Source organism: Crocodylus siamensis, chromosome 2 (genome assembly GCF_052110815.1).
Source record: "Crocodylus siamensis isolate JL-2025a chromosome 2, ASM5211081v1, whole genome shotgun sequence".
In the NCBI taxonomy this organism is placed as follows: domain Eukaryota; kingdom Metazoa; phylum Chordata; order Crocodylia; family Crocodylidae; genus Crocodylus; species Crocodylus siamensis.
Window position 1 is genome coordinate 111,642,322 of NC_143396.1, and position 25,550 is coordinate 111,667,871.

Genomic DNA, 25,550 nt, shown 5'->3' on the forward strand with positions numbered 1-25,550 from the left:
GGCTGGCGAGGAGCACTGGGCTATCTCCTGGCCAGGATTGGGACAGTGCCCCCTGGTCCTGGGGGCTGCCTGTTGTCAGGGTGGAGACAATGTCCCTCTGCTCTGGCCTCAGGGAGCTCTCAGCTGTAGCTCCGTGATAGGGGCAGGGGACTTGGAAAGAGCTACAGGAGAGGGGCATTTCCCAGTCCCTTGTCCTGATCTGTCAGTGGGGCAACTACTAGTGAGGGCTCACTGCTAACTGCCCCACTGATGGATCAGGGCAGGGGGCTGGGACCTACCCCTCCCCTGTATCTCTTTCCAAGCCCTATGCCTCTATCAGCTGATCTGGACATGGGTGGAACCTGCCCCAGACCAGGAAAGTTCCCAACCCCTTATCCACAACTGTGATGTAGGGGCTGGAGAGCCTGGTCCCTGTTCACCTCTGTGATCATGGAGCTAGGTGTGGAAAAAGTTGGAGAGCTTGTTCCCTGCTCAGCTGTGCAATTGCAGAGCTGGGTGGGGAACAGGCTCATCAGCCTCTGCCAGCAGAGAGCTCTCAGCACTGCTTCCGTAGTCATGGAGCAGGCACTGAGAGATCCTGATCTTTCAGTGTCAGCTCCATGACTGCCCTCCTGATCTCCCAGCTTCTCATTCCCCTATTGTGATAGTGAAGAGGGGGCTGGAAGATAAGGATCTCCCATCCCCCACTCTCTGATCTCGATCTTGGAGTGAGGGGGGGCTTGGAGCTTCCTGCTGCTGGAGTAAGGGTACATAATCCCCACCCAGGCTCTGGTGATGGAGGCTGCACCAGCTGAAGTCAAATCCCTGGGGCAGGGAGCAATCTCCTGCCCCCTGGTGGTCAGCTGACCAGGATAAAATTTGGTCAGGTGTCTACAGGAGTGCTACTGTGCAGTTAGCAATCTCAAGTAAATTTGCTACTTGCATTTTCAGGTAGCAAATTTACTTGTGATTAGCGAGGTTTACTGCATAGTAAGCATGTGCCAGTGTAGGTGTACATGCTTACCGTGCAGTAAACTATGCTGCTCCACAGTAAAGCGTTTCATGTAAATTCACCCACTGAGGCACTCTAATGCCACCAAGTAGAGTGGCATTATTACCTTCTAGGTGAGTTTATATGAGACATTTACTTCAGAGCTTTCTAATTATCTTGACAGTAAAACATCACTATCTACACATGTGACCCTCTTGGGTTACAATAAACCAGCACCAGCTAAACGCAAGTACTACCCTGATGTGGTGTTGTTTTGTACACCACAGTGCATGTGTAGATGGTGACAGGGCTGGCTGGGGCACGAAGATGCTTCAATATGGGGCGAATATAAAAGTCTAGGTACTGAAATTGTACTGGTAACTTGACCGATATTTCATGATTTCCTTAAATCTACCTGGCAAAGCGTATTTTATTGTATTTTGTCAGGAACTCAATGGAATTGTTAAAGGGAAGACTTGAGGGTGATTTGCAATGGGACTTAAAAGGCTTTTAGTGAAATACCTGTCTCTTCTTCTACCTATCTGATAAGGCAGCTTCATGCCCTTACTGGCTTCTACATTGCTGGCAGTGGCCAACTGTGGCACCAGCTATTTTTGTAACCCCTCCTCCTCCCTCCCACCACTGGTGCTGACCTGGTCACTCCCCATCCCTCTCACACTACTGTAAAAATGATCTAAATGACATGCCTTACAGATCAAACTCTGGTCACTCCAATTTTTACAGGGACCATTTTCAAACTCTCTTATTTATAGTAAATAAATACTTAGCGTATGCTAGCTTCTGCTAACCTAAGGACTCACACTACCAGAAAATCTATTAACCAATTTGTTTTTAATTTCTGTTAATGTGGCACATGTGTATGCAACACAGGGTAAATTGGAAGTGGTTTTAGCTAATTCAAACAAGTAAACATTTTCAGACTCTAAGAGGGCACATCTTGGGGTAAAATCCCTGCAATCCATCATAAACTTAAGCTTCTATTGATTTTATATTAAAAAGTTATAAAATGCTTCAAAGTTAACTGTGGTTACAAAGAACACTTACAATCTTAGAGTAGGAAGACTACGACCAAAATGACACCACAATGCACAACATTATTCTATAGTTGAATTATGAGTTGGGTCCAAGGTAATAAAACATTTGGATTAATAATCTGTAAGAAGGAATAACGGGTATCAAAAGTAACTCAGAATATTTGTTAGCTGTTTGCCTCAATTACGTTAATTATTCTGGTTCTTTATGTGCAAATAATCTGGAGAAGTACCTCTCCCAGGCATGCATCTGTTCCTGCATCCCTGCATGTGTATATTTGCTGCTTATGGCAGCAATTCTGCTCCTGCCCCCACCAGCCCTGCACTGGCCTCCTGAAATAGCCAGGGGGAGCTCTAGGTTTGTCTTGGGTGCTAGCCCAGGGCCTGGCAGTGAGCACAGGATCAGGAGACAGCCCTGGGGACCTACCTGCTACAGGGGCAGGCTCCACCACCAGAGCCTGGGTGTGGACAATGTCTCACTGCCCCAGTAGCACAGAACTCCCAACTCTGTACTACATGATTGGGGAGCTAGTGCTGGGAGGGAAGGATCTCAGACCATGGAGCTGGTGTTGGGAGAGAAGGATCTCCCAGTGCCGGCCCCATGATTGCAGAGCCAGTGCTGGGAAATAAGGAGCTCCCAGCCCCACCCCCATGATTTTGGAGCTGAGGCTGGGAGATAAGGATCTCCCTGCTGCTAGGGCAGGGGGGCATAGTTCCTACTCTGGCGCCAGTGGCGGAGCCCATCGCAGCAGCAGGCAGTTCCTGGGGGCAAGGAGCTATCTCTTGGCCCCTGCTGCCTGGCTGACTGAGAGCAAATATACTCCTGGTCAGGTGTCTACACGTGCATTACTGTGAATTGCATAATCTTGAGTAAATTTGCTACTTGCATTTGTAGATAGCAAATTTACTCACAATTAGAGCCAATTACTACGTGGTAAACATCTGCATGTGTACATGGTGATGCTTACTGCACAGTAATTAGCTGTAATTTTGAGTAAAGTATCTCATGCAGATGTGCCCTACCATCATTTGTTTAATACCATTAAAGTAAATGGTACTTGTATGACTCAGCAGTTGTGCCTCTTACAGACTGTTACAGTATGGTGCTTTTAAATCAGGTTCTGACATAGCCAGTCATAGAGCAGTGCGAGCAGGGGAATCATTCAAATATATTAATTTAACACTAGTGATTAGAAATCTTCCAGACTGATTTCTACAAGCCCAACAGAAGACTTTGAATACTGTCTTGGTATTAACTGCAGCCTCTGCCATTTTCTGTGAGTCTGCAGAAATGGTGGAGTTCCCTTTTGTGGGGTTAAGAAGGATTTCATATATTATCTTCTTCATATCCTGCTTCATACTGTCCCAGTATGTCTGGGTTCCATTTGGAACCCAGCACTTAGTCATTATATTAGTCACAGATGAAAACATTCTGTTCCTGTTAGCCATCCAAATACTAAATCCTTACCCCTGAGGATATGCAATAAATATGACACTATTGTGCACTGAGAAAACTTGGTTTGGCTGGATGATACAGGAAATACATTGCATGATTAATAAATGTTCTTTAATGGTATTCTTCTGAAGCAGCAGAATCCATATAACTTCCTTTTTTAATCATGACCTGCAGGGGTGCTAAAATATAGAAAAGCTGAAGTGCACTGAACTCTAATCCTGGCTGTAATTGACAGATAGGATGCTGTGCATATTTTATTCCTCAGACAGTTGGGTTGACACACATTTATATTAGGGACAAGTGGTTAAAGAAAATCCCTGTGCCAAATGCTATCATACATCATCTTTTATTTTAATCTCTATGTTCTACAGCAAAATGCTGCAGTAGACAGTTCAAGTGCAGTCTCCATTGCTTTGATTTAGCGCAAACACTGAGTATCTCTCACTTACAGGATTTTCTACCACATCTGACAGATTTCTTTATTCTTTCTTTGAAAATGGAGGATCAGCACTGTGGTAACACATATGAATAGAAATCATGTCAAATGCCATCTATATAAACCTGACAAGCTCAGACCATGAGAAAAATCCAAAATGTTAACAATGCCTTCATCGAAAAATTTCAACACTTGCCTGCTATAATTATTATAATGTTATAAAATCTCCTTTAGCCTATCAGAAGTTGACATTATGATGGTTCAGAGGATAATATAGATGGATGCTTGTTAAACTACAAGTAAAACAATTCCATTTCAATTCATAAATAGCACCAGTATAGGCTTTCTGGATTTGTCTATCAGCATGTCATGTGTCAGGGAAAGGTTATGCTGAATAGAAGGATTGATTTATTCTGTTATACAGAGGAACAAAAATAATAGAAATAATAACAATCAGTTCCCATGTAGCACTTTTCAGTACATTTCAAAGCAGCACTTTACAAAGGAGATCAGTATCAGTAGCTATTTTAAACATAGAGAAACTGAGGGACAGGAAAGCCAGGATATTCCAGCAGACCAAAGAACTGAACCCAAGCCCAATGGCTATCCATTTGGCTAGACAAGAGAGTTAAGCATTGATATGTCTTCAGTATTGAATGCACTTAATCTTCAGCACTGAATGTTTTTAAACACATTTTTCTCTTTTCATTATTATCTCTGGCTTTCCTTGTTCTGTTTATATTATGGTTTTAACACCAGGGGAAGGAAACAGGCAATGTGGTATGTATCATTATTCTCTCTCTTCATCTCTCTGAATCTCATGCCAATGTTAGAATGAATAATCATGACCACTAACAAAAAAAATAATTTCAGTATGCAAGATACTGACTGCACTGGAGCAGTGCAGGTAAAAAATCTAACAGGGCTTAAGTTGGATCTGGATAACGTGTGGCATGGTCTTCTGTGATAGCATAAGACTAGATGACTATGAAGTTCTTATCTTCCTATGATCACTTATGTAACACACTTGAAGCTAAATTTAATTACCTGTACAGTTTCAGAATTTAGTATTGTAAGCTCTTCAATAATTAAAATACAGAAGCTGAAATTGAAGAAAGCCTAAGGAAGTTAAGTACCCAATATATTTTTGTTATCAGCTGGAATTGGGCTTGGGGCTCCTTATTATCATGATCCTATTCAATTTTCATCTTAAAAATTAGCATAGTCTATCTTGCAAAGGTAAAAACAACTGACACAATTTGAAAAAAAAAAGATTTATTTTCACAGGACTATATAGCAAAAGTAATCATTTCTTTTTTGGAATAGCACTACTAAAATTCTTATGATTTTGCAAAACATGCCTACACTTAAACATCATAAAATGGAGGTGTTTTGTGAGGTGTTGATTTCTTTTATCCAACTAATTTAGGATTATCTTTTCCTCTATGAAGTACTAATCAAACCAAGGAATTACTGCCGTTTTCAAATCACCATCTAATTGTATTATATATTACTGAAGTCTCTGCAGTAATGTGGATAACTCTACGTGCTGCTCCTCTTATTTCCCATCTGGAATGATAGCAGAGTGCTGAGATGTTACCACGGCTGTGTTATAACAACCAATTGCTTTTCTCTGTCCTTATGCCGTATGATCTGTTTTGAGTTTGAAGTCTTTGCTGGAAGAAGTTCTGGCTCTGTGAATATATTATTAGATTCTTAGTCAGACATTTATTAGATGCAAAATATTTTCACAGAGCTTCTCTTAGCACAATTATAAATCACCAAATGCTTTTACACTGTTTAGCCAAGTATGTCTCTGGTCTGGGAAACCATGCCTTTCCCTCTCACTCCCCCCCTGCATTCCTGCCCTCCCAAAGTGACTTCATCTAGGAGACAAGTGCATAGACATGGGAGGAAGATGTGGTTTCCATTCCCCAATCTCACTGATTCAGAATCTGATCCAAATCCCAAATGAAGTATACAGGTAATTAAACTGACTTAAATGGGGTGTGGATCAGGCCTGCTACATGATCCTGAGGAATCCACTTGAACTTCCTTTACTCAACATACTCTTGTATAGTAAAAGGAACCTGCCTTCATGAAATGCTTGGAAACACTGATACCACATAATTGAAAAGCCCATTATTATCACGTCCTTTATATTCCAAAATATTTAATGTCTTGTTTGTTATCAGGATTGGCCGAGAAGGAGTTCACTTTCTTAATTTTCTAAACAACACAAAATTAAACCAAAAACTTACTTGGGATTTATGATATATTTGATATATGTTGTGTCTGTCCCTGCTTGCATTTTCTGAGTCTTAAAATATATTAGGAATACGCCATTTCTGGTCTGTAGTATTTGGCATCATCCAAAACTCACACAGAAGAAAGAAAGAGAGGGACTTGCTAACAAGTATATAAATTAAAAGGACTCTATATACATTTGACTTTCGTTGTTTGTCATATTTATATTTGCATACTGAATTTGAGGATTCAGCACTTTCTTCTGTCAGTTTACAGTATGCCACTGTGTGCAGGAATGATTTGGGGGAGGAAGAAGCCCTCAGGACAAGGCCAGGAGCACTGTTGTTGGTTCCTGTGGATGCTAAGTGTCTGATGTGTGTGTGTGGGGAGGGGAGGGAAGGAAAACCATATTACTCCACCCTCGTCCCATGCATGGGGAATAGAAGTACGACTGCAGCGTGTATTGCTTTAGGGAATTCCAGCTGCAGCATGGCCTCTCCACCCTTTGCTCAGCATGCCTCAGCCTGCATTTCATCCTCTACTTTAACTTTTTTTTAAGACATAGAGCTCTTTAAAAAGTTCAAGTCAGAGCCAAGGCTGAGTTCAGCCACAGCTAACAGAGATAAAAAGAAAACAGCCCTTAAAAGTGATATTCTCCAGGAGCTACAACATGCAGATAGGCCAAAGAAATACCCATTTATTTTTGCTTGTGGAGGATTGCGTAAAACTAATTGCTCAAATCAAACTACCATTTTTCTCTTTTCTCCGTGTCTCTTTCTCTTATACTTCAAGAAAAATAAAATTTATGAACGTTCTTCCTTTCTAGGTTTTGGTGCTAGTCAGCGCATGTTGTTCTATCCCAGTCCTCCCTTCTTACATTTTCATTCACCTCACACAAAAGATTTATCAGATTACTATTCATTAGCAGATTCTTTTGGGCCTCAGGCCTAAAAGGTGCTGAACATAACCTCAAAAGTGCCAGGCACGCTCAGCTCCTTTACACTGGCTCATCATCTCCTGGGATAATTCCCTTGGCTTCCACACTAAGAGATTTTTGAATTAAAAACCTATGTGGAGTCAACATTTCAATTATATTAGCTTCTTGTGATATCTGCAAAGGGAGGAGAGTGAAAGAAAAAATGTTGTTTCCCTTCATGGTCTCATGAGTACAGTGCTTAACAAGCTACAAGTCTAAATCAACATTTTAAAGGAGCAGCACCCACCAACTTATGATCAGTGCCTGAATCTGAGCCAAAAGCTGTCTTAATGACATCACACTCATCTATCATTCCCTTGTATGATGCCGCCTGTCTTGCTGAAGTGCTACTGTGTTTTATTTTAGCATCTGAAACTATTTTTTGAATATATGGATTTACTATGCCATTCTTGATTTTGATCCCCTTCTTTTTTATTTTCCCTTTTTCCCCCATGGTCTCTTTCACTCATCCCTATCCTCTCAGCATAAGATGGTGAAAGCTGTCCCTTACTTCTCCGTCAATTCAAGTAAAATGGTAAAAGCTGAGCAAATTTGATAATTCAATATTAGTTTCTTAGCATACTTTTCACTTTCTCAGTCTTCCAATAGATCCTCTCCACCCTTCTTATGACCTATGCTCTGACAGACAATCATGGAAAACAACCATCCCGGACTGCAAGGGATTGCCAATGATAATATACAGCAAATGCTGTATATATAAAATTTCTTCACAGTCAGGGTGTCCAGACTGTGGAATAAGCTCACTCCAGAGGTGGTGCAATCACCTGCCCTGGAAATCTTCAAGAAGACACTAGACAGTCACCTTGCTGGGGTCACCTGACTGCAGTTGTTTTTCCTGCCTGGTGCAGGGGGCTGGACCCAATGATCATCCGAGGTCCCTTCTGGCCTTAAAATCTACAAATCTATGAATCAAAACATATTGTACCACCTTTAACTTGATCATTACTGTTACGTTGTTACTAAGCCTATGCATATTAAAAATATTCACTAGCCAGTTGTAAACATTAGCAAGAATTGATTTTTTTATTATGTATTTAATATAATGATACACTATAGTGTTATGTTGAATAACTTTATATAATAGAGTATTGACCTCCAAAGTTCCTGGTCCAAATTGTAAGTTAACAATTTACACAATATTTTAAGAACATAGTTTTAAGTAACTAGATCATGAAAAAGCACTTAAGCTCTTTTGCATAATGTTTTTGTAAATTTTTTTTTTTAAAAAAAGCTAAAAAAATAAGACCTTATATGCCAAGGGTCGGCCAGTGGTGACTTTTTGAAGCCATATTAAAAACCCTGGAATAAAGAGGCATTTCTTGGCAGAAATGCTAACAGATCCTTAGCTGTAGCGGCACAAACACTGCCACTATAAACTGTCCTGAATAGAGAGATAGAAGCCCAGAGGTAACATAAAAAGACTGTTTCTTGGCCTTCACCATTGGCAATGTCTCACCTATAGTATATCCAGTGACTCATCCTCCAATTATTGCTGCTGTCGTTTTGGTCCAAATTGCCGGGAGGAAGGGAAGTACTGATAGAGACACTTTAGAAGATTAAAATAACTAGGTTTGCAATGCCTTAGAAAAGCTTTGCTATAAGCAAACTGATTTCTTGATGATTACTTTGTTTTGAATTCACTTGTGCAATACCTTCTTGGAACAGTACATTTTGTCTTCAGGAACAGTTTAGTGGCAGGAGATTCAGTATAGGCAGGGGATGTTTTGTTTAAAGGGAACCTGTCAGGTCAATTCAAGCTCAAATATTAGGATACGTAAGACAAGGTGTTTACATACTTGTAAACCTGCCATACTATTTTTTTTTTTAGTCCAACAAAATTAATTTTTAAAAATCTAGATTGAAACATTTCCTTTTGGTATTTGCATCAACAGCATGGAAGGGGAATCAGGAAACGGGGCTGTAGGTCCACCCACCTGATACACCAGACAAGTCTCTTGGAAAGCTGCGCAGAGTGGAGAAAGCATGTATAAAACTGTGAAGGGGTAAAAGTAGCAGTCACAAGGAGTCTTTGTATTTAAGAGCTGCAGGAGGCATCTGAGGAGTTGAGGCCTCCTGCCATACCTGTCTGAATAGCCTGGTTTAGTATCCTGTTCTTAGCTATATTGCTGGAAGGGTTTGTTGCTACTGTTTTTTGCAATGTTGTCTCCTTGTGATGATGCATCACTATTTAAAATGTACGACAAAGAATAAAAAATATAGAGAGGTGGGGAAACTCTCTAATGTAAACTGTAAGAGCTCAAAGGACTTCATTGTCCAGGTGAGAATCTGTCCCCCAAAGCTCCAAGAACAGACTATATCTTTGTTGGAACTACTATAATTAAGAGCTTTTATACAATAATCCCTGGTAAAAATTCACTAGCCTGTATACGCTATCCTCTTTAGTCAGGAAACTAGTGGGCAGACATCTAGTTTATTTAGGTAATTATCCCAGAGGGAAAACATTTACTATTTGGCAACCGTGGTAAAAGTATTTATATAATTCAGTCAATGAAAACCCCTGGGGGGAAAAGGAAAAAAAAGAAAAAGAATGAGAGAGGCTGTAATTGGGAAAGTAAAACCTTGTTGATAAAATGTATCTTTTGATAAAGACTGATGAACCTTTCTGGCCATAGCAACCAATATGAGCTATTGCTCTCTAGTTTAGGATTGTCTTATGAATTGAAAGCTGAGAAGTGGATTTCCTGGAGAATTCATATAAACTAACACATTAAAAACTCAAATCAGAAACATGATAAATTGAGAACTATACAGCACTCGTAACATTTCTACTGTATTTATAATGATCCTCATTTGAGTGGGTCATTGTCATAAAAAACCCGGTACCATCCACAGTACAATATTATTAGCAGGCCCTCCCAAAATGAAATTTGCATGCTGATAAACTGAAGTCTCTTCCCAAACCTGAGTAGAATATTTAATTAACAATTTCCAAGTGGAAACCACACACCATTTCCCCAAGATTAGTGTTGCTTCACATGAATCCATCATTCGGTTTTTAGATAAACAGAAATCATGATTACAAGGTCAGGTCACCTTCTGAACTTCCATTCCTGTGCCACTATGCTGTCAACAATCAAGCTGTGTAAATATAGGCCTGCAACTCTGCAGCAAAGCTAGTCTATTTACTTACTGTTGGCCTCACTTTGACAAGGGTGGAGCAGACTTTGCTTGTATTCACTGCACAGAACTGGAAATGTCTGTCTCCTCTAAGACACAATCTGGAGAGGGGCCAGATTCCACTGGTCTTACTGCTTTAGGGAGGAAGGAGTTGTAAACCAGCAATTAGTAATCCTGCTACTAACAGGAAAGATTGCTGGGAAGTATAAATAGGGTCACTGTTAATACGTGAGTTAATGTAGGAAGTTATGCTGATTACATTACTGCTAATGCTAACTAAGTAGGAAAGAACTCCAAGCAGGGACTGGGAAGGTGATTAAAACTGTACAATCATTATTCACTGACATTTTTTCAAACACATTCACTGTATTAATATAAAACAAGCACACACAAATATTAAAGAGGTGCATTAGGGTAAAGAAATAATTCATATTAATTAGTATTATATGCTTGTTTTTCTCTGGGAGTTTGAGACCTTACTAAAACACGATTAACATTTTTGTTTAAGTTGGATACACACCTAACTGTTAGCTCCTGTATTAAATACAATAAATTGCCTGGAAATCTTTTTCAAGTCTCTGGGCGGTCTGTTTCTGAGTTGTATGTGGGTTAAGCTGAGAACTAGCTGTTGTGAGTAGAAACGGTAAAATTAATAATAGAGTTGGAAAACTTCATTAAGAAGTGATTTCTCCATATGTCATCTCTGTGCTCTGAAGGCTGCTTTCTTGGGAGCTTATACTAAAAAATCTTGATTTTCTACAAAGATTCAGGAGGAAAGTATTAAAAGCCCAGATCTTCAAGGCAAGCTAGGTGCCTAGCTCTCACTGATTTCTTTAAGTCCTCATCTACAGTGATGTACTTCCTCCCAGATGGTCCAATGCTAGACATGGCATGCAGAAAAGCATGTAGACTGTGATGCCATTTATATGTGTGGGTGGAAAAAACTGGGGTTCAGTAGATCATGTTGCCATCAGAACACAAGCATGGCAATCTCTGAATTCATCAAACCTCTAGAAATTAATTATTTCAATCAATAGTGTTAATGTACTGTTAGGGGTATGGGTAACATTGAAATGCATCTCTTATAACATTTCCTTTTACGTTTCATACCAAATATATATTGAACAAATTTCCTGCATGTACTAATTACTTCTCCATTAGAACTATGTGTAATTTGGCTTGTTCATCTAACCACTGGGCTAAGGTAAAAATAGACACAATGTATGGCACAAGAATTTTTAGAAATGGCATATATCACATTTGGGACAGTGGAGCAGAATGACAATATAACATGAAGATGCAATTATCCATGACATGACCTTCACTTAACTAAATGGACTTCTGGCCCAAATTATCTGAGGACCACAGGGTATTATTTCAAAGAGCATGAAGGGGTCACTATTAAAAACTTGCCAATTTTGTCTTACATAAATAGATATACAGTTACTTTAGTATTACCTATGCTTTCGTGTACTTACCTTAGAGAATACTACAAATTCTGAGGTAACATTATTTAGCTGCCAGGCAATTGGCAAGTTTTAAAGAATCACTGTACTTTTTTCTGGTGGAGTGATAAATCTGAAGGAAAATTCCTGGCATGATCAGCAAGAGACTGGATATGCAGAATGGAACACAGGTTTTCAGCAGTAAAACGTGGTTGAAATAATTGCTTGTGCCATTTTGGACGAGATCATAATTAAGCTTTATTGGGGTCTGCAAGTCTGGACTTTCTACGTTTCATTTCCATTAACCTCTGGTGCCTCCTGGTTCCAGCTAGGCCAAAAATCCCAAAAGACCAAAAGCATTAAGAAGAAAACTGTGTACTTTACTGGGTCACCTATACTTGGAAGTCCCATCATGCTTCCAGGTGGAAGAAGACATAATGTTAAGGACACTTTCATACTTTTGGGTTTCATTCAGGACAGTCATTCTAACAAAAATGCTTGCCCCTGGAATTCCTTACTTTAGATGGTAGAAGTCATCCCTAAAGAGGATCAGAGGGAGGCAACTGATGTATAAATATGCCTCTTAGAACTATGGTTTGCAAATGCTCTGATCAATGCCACAACTTATAGAAACAATATAGATCTAGGTCATGGGCCTGGACACACAATACACTTACACTGGTGTAACAAGCCTTTATACCAGTGTGAAAAGAATATTTCATAGAATATATAGCCCTACTGTAGCAAAAAACAAGTGGCAGAATATGGTGTAGAGTTACTTGGAGAGTAAATGGCAATAAAAATACAGCATTGTATTGCAGTAGTGCCTACTGTGGCAGTTACACTGGCATAACCAAGTCATCTGCTGCTTCTGGAATGTACTGAAATTAACATTAGTATCCAAAAATGAGAATTATACTGGTCTGAAAGTATTGTGTATCCAGGCACTAGTCATGGCATTCTACACTCAGGGTAAGTATGAACATTTGAACAGAAAGAATGATTATTTAATTTTAAAAGTTTTAAAGTGTTTCCAGCAGAGTTTAAAGTACTTAGTCTGTATTACATGCAGATAAGTGTGTATTAACCATTTCATTAATGCTACAACTTTGACCATTACTGTGAGGCATGATCAAGACCTAACGTCAGGTCTTGATATACTGGCCCAATGTTTGACTCTAGATATTGACTTCTAAAAGAAATGTTGAAAAGGCTGAACTTGTGGACTGTTCTTCCTATGAAGAATTAGGCTGAAATACTGGAATATGAGGTCATAGTACATAAAGTGTCCCAATGGATAGACACAGATTTAAAATTTATGTTACCAAGTCAGACGTATGGGCTGGTATGGCAGTCAGAGTATTCTGTTTCAAATTCTCCTACAGGGTCTGTGCCTAGGCATGTGTTCTTTATGGAGTTGATCCAAAGCTCAATGATGTCTATGGGATGACTCTCATAGATTCAATGGGCTTTACATTAGGCCTTTTGTGTAAATCCGACTTGGGGTCTCCAGTCCCCCAACGCATGTATGAAAACTGAATTTGCTTACCCTTCTGCCAACCTTCTCACAAGAAGCAGGAAATTTACTCTCAAGTTAGGCATGAGGCAATGTGACTATGAGTTTGTCTGAAATTTTGCTTGACATATTGTTAAAAAATATAAACATTAAAAAAGCAAGATATTGTAGGGTAACAACACCCATTATCTCTAGTACTGACAAGGATTGTCATAAACATAAACATTTATGTGATAGAAACATTCTAGTACTCTAGTATTATTATAAAGCCACACACTCAAAAAACAGTGCAAATGGTCTGATATTTCAACCTGTGAGAAAAGCCTCTTGCTTTAGGCTCTTGAAAATTTGGGTCTTTCTTATTTGTTTGTTTTGGGATTAAAAGCTTAAAACTGTTTAAATGATTCCTATTCACATTGAACATTTCAAAATTTATATACTGTACACATCAATCCTATGTTACTGAGGGTGCATCTACATGAGATATTTACTGTGGAGCTGCCTAATTAGCTCCGCAGTCAAGTCTCAGCATCTACACATGCAGCCTTGGTAGGCCACAGTAAACTAACTAATGCTGCCACAGGTTAGTACTTATAAACACAAGTACAGTGGCATCCTTTAGTGTGCAGCAATGCATATGTAGATGCTGATTGGGCTGGTGGGGGCAAAAGGGTGCTTCAGTGTGGGGGTAGCCCCATACTGGAGAACCCTCATGCTCCAGCCCCTCTGAAGCCTGTTGAGAGCAGGGTGATCCCCGGGGCCCCCTGACAGTCAGGGCTACTCCAGCCCAGCTCAACATGCCACAGTCCTGGGCACACATGCAAATGTGGTGCCTGGAAGTAATAAACTCTGGCATAATATACACCAGAGTTTATTGCATCATGCTAATTGCACCTGTAGATGTACCCTGAGAGAAAATAAAAGACTGGAAATATTTCACTTGGAAAGGAGAGGTAGCAGAGACAGGTCCTGATTTAATGACCCCCAAGAAGGCTCCAAAGTAGCTGGCTAACTTTAAGAACCTGAGAAGCCCCACTCATTTCAGAAGAGTTATTCACAGGCCTTCCTGCCAATATGACTTTCTGTGTCAGGGCTCTACTTCCCATGGTGCAGAAGATAGGTGTGAAGAAGATCAATCAGTTGGATCTATTAATTTCAACCATGTATGACAGGGGAACAATTACAAGAAAAGAAAAAATTAAGCTATATATGAGTGTTCCATGACACGTTATTGCTATTGAGGCAAATATTCCTTCAGGATTCATACAAAGTAGTAGACATTCCAAAATTATTAGATTCCAACACCAGTAATTACAATAGCTATGCTAAAATTACAAGAGCTCTCAATCTTTACTGCTTTTAGGGCAGTGAAGGTGTTAGAAATATTGTTAGAACTGCATAATGAATAGAGTGTTGTTAGAACTGCACAGTTTGCATCTCGTACCTGATAAGCAGAAACACTACCGAGGACCTTTTGTGCTAAGAATCACTCCCTTTTCTTCTCTCCCCCTGACTTTCACATGCAGATTACAGAAGCTGGAATTCAACTGACTGTGTTCTTGAAAGGGGTGGGGATTTCAACTCTTGGTAACCTAGAGAGCTTTCTGAGCGTGCGTAATTAGCTGATGCATATATGCCTATCCGCCCCACATACTTAAGTAGTTAATTATAATATACATGCGACGAATGAAGTGACGTAATCACATATGTGTTTGTATGAACCAGAAATGAGCTGTAAGAGTTCCTGTTTCTGCACACGTGCCCAGGAGGGAGAACATATAGTACCTGCTGCAGATTTCCTCGGGGGCGGAGCAATTTGAGATTTTCTGTCTCTGCTCTGACTCTATTTGCAAATACACCTTTTGTGCTGCTAATAGTGTGTGCCTGAGAATTATTTGCGAGCCTCCAAAAGAAACGAACCGCTTTTTGCATCAAAGGCATAAGCAGGGGTCAGGAAGAAATTCTCTTAAAATAATATTAAACAGTGAGATTAGCAATGTGAATTTACACTGTCCTCTGAAGTATCTGGCATGGTTTGGAAATTACAAACTATTGATCTGTCAAATTACTATAGGTACATTTTTCTCATGAGGATGTGACTGTGGTCATAGAATTCTAGCCGTGTATTTTACGGCTGACCAACAACTTGATATAGAGGACATATTACTGTATCAAGGCCAGAAGCAGGGTTGCTTAATGAGAGATGTGAGAGGATTTGAGTAGTTTAGGACACAAACGCCAAAACACTAATTCTTGAAATTAACAGTACTTGAGACCTTAGCAAAAAGGCAACCTGGTGCCAAATGTATTAGTTCTGCTAGACAGAAGTAGATAGAAGTAATATATACTGTGTGCCTATTGTGCACCTGCAGCCCTTCTACCTCAGGTATGTCTATGGAGTCTTTTCCATTGTATCTAAACTGCTGATTCCACAACATATGTAGGCATGGGCATAATTTTAAGCTCATGAGCAGTCTTTCAAGTGAGCAGACTTCTTGTGTACTTAAAATTAGGCACATGTCTTAGTACTCTGCTGAGAAAGTTTTGAATTGCAAATCTAAACACTAAAACCCCCCAAGAAAAGGATGTGGAATTATTCATCCAACTGAAGTGGCTACATAACTTAATCAATGTCCAAAACCTCAGTCTGGAAATATTCCAGTTTTCCTGATTATTCAGACAGATAAGCATGCTATATAGGTTAATCAGGAACTTTCAGTAATAACATTTACAAATGGCAAGTACATACTTGTTTGGTTTCCCAACTAAATCACAGGAATGCATTCTCTCTTTCTTCACAGAACAATCATAAAAAAATGACACTTCCCTTTTAATTGCTTGTAAGTAAACATGGTGCAGCAGGTCATTGTAGCTCACTTTCCAAAACTGATTTTACTACTGTATTTCTTCAAATAGAAGATGACCCTGATTAGAAGATGACCCTGATTATAAGTGACCACACCCCCGCCAATAATTAGAGTCTATATATGAAAAACTTGCTAATATTTTCCAGGTATAGAATCCAGTTATTGGAGGGTTGACTTGAGTTTGTCCCCCTTCCACTGCTACAGCAGGGAAAATAAACCTGAAGGCTGCATCCATACACATGTAGACATTTGGTTCCCCGGGGGACAACTGGCAGTGGTGCGCCTTGTGCTACCACTAGTTCTCCCCAGGGAATTCCAGTGCCACTTGACCTCTGGCTTGTGGCAAGTTACCTTGGGTGGGGTAGGGGAGGCTGGGGCCAACACTGGGCTGGCCCCAGAAGCCTTACCTGGGTCCTGGGGGCCTCCTGGGGCTGTAGCAGCAGTGATCCAGGTGCACAAAATCTGGCTGGCAGACGGAGTGTGGATCCAGCTGGCCAGGCTGCGGTTTTGAGTGCTGCACGCTTTCCCCACATCTGCCACTGTGCTTTTTTTCCCCATGTTTTTTTTTTTGACTCCTGGATATCTAGGCTTTTTTAAGGGTCACATGCACACAGAGGAAAAGACTTACATCAGCATGTTTGCCCAGTATGGGCCACGTGTTTTATTGTCATGTTCAGTGTTGGCTATCTATATTCAATGAACTTCACAGTTGGTTTCCACTGCTGAGCACACAGTGCTTTTGGCAGCAATTTAATGATAGACAAATCTCAGAAAGTGATTGTAAGGGAGCAGAGTCGTGCTTCCTGGAGCCAAGTTGTATCTCTGCTGTAACACTCATGTTCTGTCCTTAAAATATTCCTTTAGAATAGAGAGGTACCAAACACTTTGGGAGACAAAAACTCAGTTAAAGGCTAAGGAAGTCTGCTTATCTTTGCAGGGCTCCACCATCCCTATACTCTGCTCTAACCACACAAGATGTTCTGGGGTTATTGTTGCTTGCCTACTAGACAGAGAGTCAGGTCTTAGTCTTGTGAGCTACCTAGCTGGGGTCTCCTGCTAAGTTGGCTGTGGTTACCCCATTCTTCCCTGCACAGGCCCCAAGACAGCCTCCTCTCAGTTCTAATTCTGCCCTTGCCTTCAGGGTCGGGATGGACTCACCCCTCCTGAAGGTGTAATCTCATCTGTGTCTCTTCTTCCTTCTAGGGTCCAAAAGCAGTTATCTTCACCCCTTGGGACTGGAACCTCTGATGGGGTGGTCTCCTCCATTGCTGCACCAGTGGCTTTCCTCCAAGAGTCAGGGTTTGTTCTTCCTCTTGTCTTCTCTTGGTGTCCTCTCTATTTGCAGATTGCTCCCCTTTTCTCCTGGCCAACCCCAGACACTCCCTTGGTGTCCCTTTACATTTCTTTCTACTCTGCTGTGTCCCCCGTGGCAGCATCTGATTTGCTGTCTTCTGGACACAACTGTTTTCCTTTTTCTTTTTTGATCCAGTTTTCCTCTTTTCCATCTGCCATGCCATTTTCCTTGTCCTGGACTCAGACTCTGGCACCTGAGCTTGCTGTGGCAGCCATTGAACTGCCACAGCCCCATCTGGTTCCTTTAATTAGTTGGGGCATGGCATCTTTCTCGCCTCAGCTTGGCATGGTTTCTTTAGTGTCCTCTAGTAAGTTTTGGTTCCTTACTTTACTGTAGCAGGGTGTCTTAGCCACCCTGTCACAGTGATATTTCCTTGTATGTGATTATCATATGAGGGACATTTTTCCCCATGCCAATTGGGGAAAAAACTTCATATTGTATTCAAGTAAATATGGTACATATACTGCACTTCGTGGATTTAAATTTAGTACCCCATTACAAAACAATATAGTTATTATAAAGCTCTGCATTTCAATAGTATTTCCTGCTACTGAATGTCTTGCAAACTAAAATGTCCATTCTGAACTTGAAATGTATATCCACCAAATGATGGAACTGGATTAATATAGTATCTTTTTAATTAAGAAAATAAGCATGCAATTTAAGCAGAAGCTACTAGATAGCATAATATAGACACACCAATTTTGGCTGTGTTGTCTTTTTTAAACAAACTGTTTAGCTTGCTTTTGAAACAAACTTAGCTTGCACTGTTGGAGATGGTGAGAAAAATGTACGTAAATTAAGAATCTATTGCTTAACTGAGTATCACATGAAAGTATCATGACAGGATAATTCAATGCAAAATGTAAACATCTGTTGAAATTATACACATTTAATTATGCTACCAGTATGAAAGTCAAATTTGTAAGAATTTGATTTAGAAATGCATAAAAATGCTTCTAATATTAGCAAATGCTCTTAAACATAGTAGGCAATAGGTAAATAGTAAGAGTAAGATAGTGATAGTTCAGACGTACATCTCTATGGATATATAGTGAATCAAATTATTAGAACTGATTATGCAGATACTTTTGTGTTGGCCCAAAAAACAATCAAGGTTGCCTCCATGATGTCTTGCCAAGAGTGTATAATTTCTTCCTTCAAACTCTTGTTAACACACCTGCTTTTTTAAAGCCCATTGTATAATCAGTGTGTATATATGTGTATGCCTATGGCTTTTCAATGAAAAAAATAAATATAGCCTTTTATGAATGCAGATGTCATATGCTGGCTGCCACTAGACTGTCCTCTCTAGAGATGGATTGATAACCTGACAGTTATTATCACGATTACTTGGATTCTTTTCACAAATGTTAAAGGGAGTTGCAGGCACAGCACAGAGAAGTTAAAAAAAACCTTTTTATTAATTTATTTTATTCCAAGCAGGCAATTATTAATAGCTTGATTATTAGCTTCATTCTCTGAACTGGTGCTAGCAGCAGTGAAATGTTATGCTGGTTCATCTTCCTCTGAATGAAAATATCTTTATTTCTACTACTTCATATCATGAAGTCTGGAGCCTGATCATATTTTCACACAATTCAAAAGAAATAGGATTGGGCCTATCTACCTGAACATTCTGTGTGTTTTTATTACAAAGCATTTTTTGTTGGTTTTTTCTTTAACTTATGATAGCCTTCAATTAACAGAGTGAGCAAAATAATCTGTTGCCTTTTAACCAAATTTGCAACTCAGACATTGCAGCAGACCTACAGTCATAGTGATTTGTTTTAATAGATTTCAACTGTTACAAATAATGTATGGAGTATTTTGTATATGACAAAAACAGAGTACTTCTCAGTCGAAAGCCACCAATGAAGTCTAGAGGAATCAATTCACACATGTTTTAATCAACTTGTAACTTACATTGGGTAAATGGGAACAGTAAAATTTATAGGGCCTGGAGTCTGGCCCATTAAACTCTGTATATACTGTTTTACTTTTCTGGAAATCCAGTGTTCAGTTCTGCCTCAGGTAAGGTTTGAAGTGATTATGTTAGGGCCAGTGAAGTATCCACCAAAGAGCTGGGAAAATATACATTAAAAAAGCCCCCCAAAAACTGTATACTTCATCATGAATGCAGCCTCCGCTGAAGAAAGAGCAAGCTTTATTATTGGGGCAGCAGGTCCCAAATGAGGTATTACCCACTATTTGCTTGGCTCCATTTTGTTTCACTAGTTCCTCACTTAGATGAAGAGTAAACCTCACCAAATTCATACTGGATGGACATAGTCAATATATGCTTTGCTGAGGCACAAACTTTTATTGAATTATCTTAATGAAGACCTATGGATTTGGACATTTTCTCTTAGGTAGAAGCTGACTGGTTTTTATTCATAGCAATTAGCTAATTTTTCTCATGTTCTCTCTAAGTACACTTGGTTTATGGCATAAGAATCTGACTGGTAACACTGGCAATCCTGCTTCACCAAAAGCAAGTACAGGAAAACCCAGAGACAGAGATTTGGCCATTCAAGATAAGATTGTTTATTTAAATGTAAGGTGAGAACCAGATCTGTGCTTGTCATATCTCCAATGAGTCTCAAAGGAGTACCCAAGGCAAATGACAATTCCTTTAAAAAAAGAAATTGTACCCTGTGCAGAGAAAAGCAAACATACTCCCCGGACTGAAATGAAAAAAAACTGTAGGTGTTGAGAAAAATACGGTATGGTATACATAACACAAGCTGCCCAGGGGTGGGTAGTCTTGAATAGCTACATGAGAATTTACTAAAGTAATTACTGCTATTATTCTGTTGTGACCACACCATCACATGACATGAATTAGACATCAGTGAAAGGAAAAGGACCACTGAGTCAACTTTTGAAACAAACTTTCTTTGCTGTTTTAACAAAGGAATCTTTGTAGATTCTCTCTCTAAGTAATTTACAGGAGTGGTAGACAGTGAATTTTTGATGATCACTACTCAGACATGAAGAACATGCCTGGAAATGTTTTTTTTGCTTCTGTTCCCCTTCCTTTAACTTGCACTTTTGCAAATGGCAGCAAGGAGAAATCTGGGAATTCACATAGGTTAAAATTCTGATGGCTGTTTTCAACCAGGAAAAGCTACATATAATTGGAGAGGTAGTACTAAAGTATCTAATCAAAACAGGAAAAATACATTTCAAAAGGAAGAAGGGGATGTGTCTGAAGCTATTTTATCTAGGCCAGATTTTGATTATACTTTGTAAATGTGAACTAATACAACTGAATTACTCCAGGGTCCTTTGGCTGTAACTGAGTGCAGAATATGGCTAGATAGGTTAGATCAACATATTAAAGGGTTTCTCTAATGTGCTGCAGCACATAATGCAAATAATATAATTCATATTTTGTTTTGCTTTATAAAAAGATTGAAATATAGGGATTGCTATACTTTTATGCAGCATACTAACACTTAGAATCTTACTTCAATTTTGGTTGTTTTATGTTTGTAAAATTGTGTCTGAAAGTAGCCAAACAGGAGAAAAATGGTTTAAATCTCCTTGGAAAGCTACTATATGAGGACAAATTAAAATAAGTTATTTATTCAATAAAGCTTTTGAGTACCTTAGAGCATAATTGAGTTATATGAAATCAAGAACTTTACAACTTACATGCACAAACTAGACAAGACTTGGTAAAAGAGAAAGGTAATCAAAATGAAATCAATAATACATTTTTGTGGCATGATTCCTTGTTGCACGTGGTCATGGAGGTAAAGAGTTTAGCAGAATTTAAAACAATATTACATTGGTTTAAAAATATTCACATACACCATGGGCGTGTAGAAGCATTCAGTTCACTCAGTTAAAATTTAGCCACTTAAGTTTAAGCTATTTGAAATTCAACCATTTGATACTTGTACAAGCGTGCAAAGGTTTTTCTGTATGCTCTGCAGACACCCTACAATGTTAAAAGGACCTAGCCAGGGGGACCCAGAACACACATCCCTGCTTGCTTTGAAGGCTCCTCTCTTTGTCTGGATATAGGTGGTAGCAATCCAGGCAACTGGTTGTGGATGGTTTGCTGCTGGTCCCAAGGGAGCACACCCTCCATCCCCAATATAACAATACTCCCTCCCTCCCACACAACTGCCAGGCTATCAAACAGAAGACCCAGAGTGGGTCTCTACTGTCTTTTGAAGCTGGAGCTCTGGCTGTGGTGTGGGGGGTTTGCCCGTGATCAGCGAGAACTGTGCTTCTGCCACCACAGTGCTGCTGGGGCTCTGGCTGCAGGAAGCCCCCATCACCATGGCCAGAGCTCAGGGCTGTCAAGCTCCATGAGTGGGAGCTATTCCCCTGCACAGCACTTCAGAGCCCTGTACCCACACCCTGTGCATGGGGCTGCAGGTGCCAGGTTTGATGTGTCACATGGCGTTAGGAGCTTTCTACCATGTTGGCTGACATGCTGTGAATACTTGTTCACAGAACATTTCAGCTGGTGTAACTACAACTCTGCCAGTTTAAATGTAATGCTTGTACATAACCAATGATTGCTAAATCTAGAACACACTAGGCAAATCAAGTCATATGTGTCATGGTGCATATTAACTAGCTGTGGTAGGTGTCACAAAATAATTCCTCTAACCTTTTCTAATGGACAGTTACAAAGTTTTTCACAAACAGCACAGGGATTTTTCCCTTTGAAAATCAGGTATTTGCCAAACACTGTTAGAGTCTGGAAGGCTGTGTGAACCAGTGATTCAGTGGGTGCAGCCATTCCTGTGTTTTAACTTCAGTTTAAACGCTTGCCCAACATGGTTTAGAAAGGAATGATCTAGCCTTGAGCAGGGGGCTGGAGTAGATGACCTCCTCAGGACTTTTCAGTGCTACTGGACTGCTACAAATCATGATTTATTTTCTAAACAATAAAAACTATATGTTTTTCAGAAATGGGCAGGGATGACTGGTACTTCCTGAGTCTGGGCGGGCACACTGAGGACTGGAAGCAGCCAGCCTGGCAAACTGTTGACCACTGGCCAGAACACAGGTCAAGCTACCTCCACCCTGGGCCGGGGGGAGGTGGACCCAAACCTCAACTGTGGCTGCTGCGGGCCCTGCAGGAGGAGCTGCAGCCTCTCCACCCAGCTCCACGGGGCCACGGTTTGCTGTTCTGAGTGGTGCAGAGTTGGGGGCAAATCTCAGGGGGGCATGTACCCCTTCCCATGTGCTCCTCCTGCCAGTAGCCTGTGGAAATGGGATTTTTATGGTTATGAAGATAGTTCTAAATGGAAAGTGCATCTTTGAACAAAAACTAGCTAGTCAAAGCTTTGGTATTTTTGAAAACTTGGGGTGAAAAGATACTATGCTCATATGATATGATTACTGTGAAAGCTAGTGGAAAATAGGGACAAACAGAAGCCCCAGCATCTCCAAAAGGAGTTGTACCTTTTCATTTTGATTGCCATCCTATATCTTAGCCTTGTTTTGCTTTGCCATTTTCCCCACTTACTGTTCTGTTTTAGGAAAGCATGTAAGAAACTGCTTAACTTTAATAATTTTTCTTCAGTTCTGTTGACTTATTGGGATGTCTGGAATAGAACTCTAGAACAGGTCAAAAGATTATGAATGCCACTTTGTTGTTGAAATTCAAATTTTGGAGAAAATCTTTATTTTTTTTTCCTGTCTGTCTCCTTTTGTTTGGGGAAAATTGATTTAACAAAATCACAGTAATTAAGCTGCAAATATTTTGGTTGCTACCTTGTTAATATTGCTGGTCCATTTTAAGATAAAGTGTAAGGATCACATCTGACTTTGTTAGATAAACTTTTCTTGAAGTTGATAGAATAGAGAAATTAAGAACAGAGAGCAGGAAAGCAACTAAACTGTAGCAACTAAATTGGACCTCAACTTCAAAAGAAAAAACATTCAAGTGATTGTATAAAAATATCAGATCACAGACAAGATAGGATTGATAACTGCATATGAAAAATAAATCTAATGAGAATCTCTGCAACCTAGCTCAAGCATTCCTTTAGAAGGCAAAGGAATACAGGAAGCCAGTCAATTTACAAATCTTGGCAGTAACATTCAAGCCAATGGGGATATCCAGAAGGAAATAATGTCATGAATTGGCAAGGCTGCAGATACATTTACCAATTTAAGATTTGGTCAGTGAAAATCTGCAAATTAAAGGCCAAACTATTCATCTTCAACTCAAATGTTATTTCTATTTTAGCTTATGGATATGAAAGTTGGAACCCCTCCAAAGGTATACAGACAGCTAACTAAATGCTTTCAAAAGCAAATCCCATTAATGTATTTAATGTAATGAATTTACTTGGCAATTGTCGATCCTCTGGATCGTGGTGTATGTGAAAGAGGTCTATGTGATCATCACACCAAGCCTTTCAACACATACACATAGGCACTGAAGGAGCAGAGGCTTTCCTAGACCTACCATCCCCACTTTAGATCACTGAGACAAGTCCAAAGACCAGATCAAGTCCAGACGTTCAATGCCTCAATGGTTGCAGCTTCTTCCAAGAAGCAACACATTAGAGCTCCTGCTGACTGCCTAACACCTCAGTGAGGGCACATTTCCGTCAGAGTGATGTCCCTTAGCTTTTTACCAACCAAGGAGTACCCACAAGGCAGGGGGGTGGGGTAGGGTTTTGAGGCATACTTGCCTTACTCTTGAGGTTGCAACACTGTAGTTTTTTTAGAGCTACCTTGCCACAAGTAGCCTCACCATGTGCCACCAGGTCCTCTAGTCAGATGCAGCTTATCATCATACCTAGGATTTATGAATTTATAACAGATGCAAAGATTCAGAGTTCAACAACCCCTGTCTCTCAGATTTTTAAAAAGATGATGAACATATTTGGGATATCTTACCAATGAAGCCAGACCTTCATGAAAGACTTGCCATTGGGCAGCATGTAAACAGCTAACCGAAATAATCTGTAAGAAAACTTACAAAGCTGAACAATACAAAGGACAGGTAGAGAGCAACCTAGGGTAGACATGGATGATGGATTTTTGTTTGTGCCTTTGGGTGCAGGAAAGTTTCAAATTCATATTCTTATAATCATGATGTACTTTGTTACATCTTGGTTTGCAGTTTGGGACAGGGAATTCATTTTTACAATTTACAGCAACTGTGCTAGTAAATGCAACATCTAGAATTATAACTTTACTTGAATACATTTTTAAGGAGTATTAGGTTAGTGTGTGCTATATCTTTTCTGAGCATCACTCCAGTTTTTGTGTGCTTAGCATATGCACCACATTGAATTGATTTTTGAACTCCTGTGCCTGGAATTAGGTACTGCTTGGAAGAGAAAGGCAAGTCCTTCAGGAGTCCATCCCATTACTTAACATAGTTTGTAATGTCATAAAGATGAGTTTGGAGTAGCAATATATATCAGGTGTGACAGAGCAAAAGCAAGTTTGGAAAGGTAAAATACTTCATTCCATTTCTTCCTGCTCCATATGAAGTGCGATTCCCTCATCCCTACTTTTCCTTTCATCATTCGTCACTTTATGACTTTATACTCAGGCTGGAAGATGCTTACAAAACCTCATGAACATTTCATAGAAATGATGTGAATGCTAACATACGATCTTAAAGATACAAGTTGCCAGATTTCATCTCAAGAACACAGAACCTTTGCATAAGACATAGGGTAGAGAGAAAGATACGACTCTAAGCAAGATACGGGAGCCCTTCAACTGGAATTACCTAGAACTAGACTGGACCAAGAGCAGAGAACGTACTGCAAGCACAATGTTAGACTGCAAAGAGAAAGAGCCTAAGTCACATATTCATTTGTTTAATTTCTAATTTGTATAGGCTAAATCCTGATACCCTTTCTAAGGTTTATATTGTTTTCAACGGGAACTTTGCTTAAGTAAGAATTAAAGGGTTTTGGCTTTTAATTCCATGAATTATTATAGTTTCTTTTTAAAATAACTGTTGATTGTCTTCATAATATTATTTTTAGGGAAAAAAACCTTCCATTTTAAGAAATCTTCTGTCTGAGCAGCCACAGACAAAACAAGGACAGTTGAATACAACTGACTTT

General features: G+C 39.7%; 1 long non-coding RNA gene across 2 annotated transcripts in view; it reads left to right on the top strand.

The window, feature by feature from the left end:
- The window catches only part of LOC149870631 (uncharacterized), a 127,052-nt gene extending 109,650 nt beyond the window's left edge, over positions 1-17,402 (top strand). For both annotated transcript variants that reach the window (XR_016440799.1, XR_016440798.1), the window contains exon 3: positions 17,328-17,402. This is a non-coding gene — a long non-coding RNA (uncharacterized LOC149870631). The remainder of the gene's footprint in view (positions 1-17,327) is intronic.
- Positions 17,403-25,550: the final 8,148 nt, after the last annotated feature.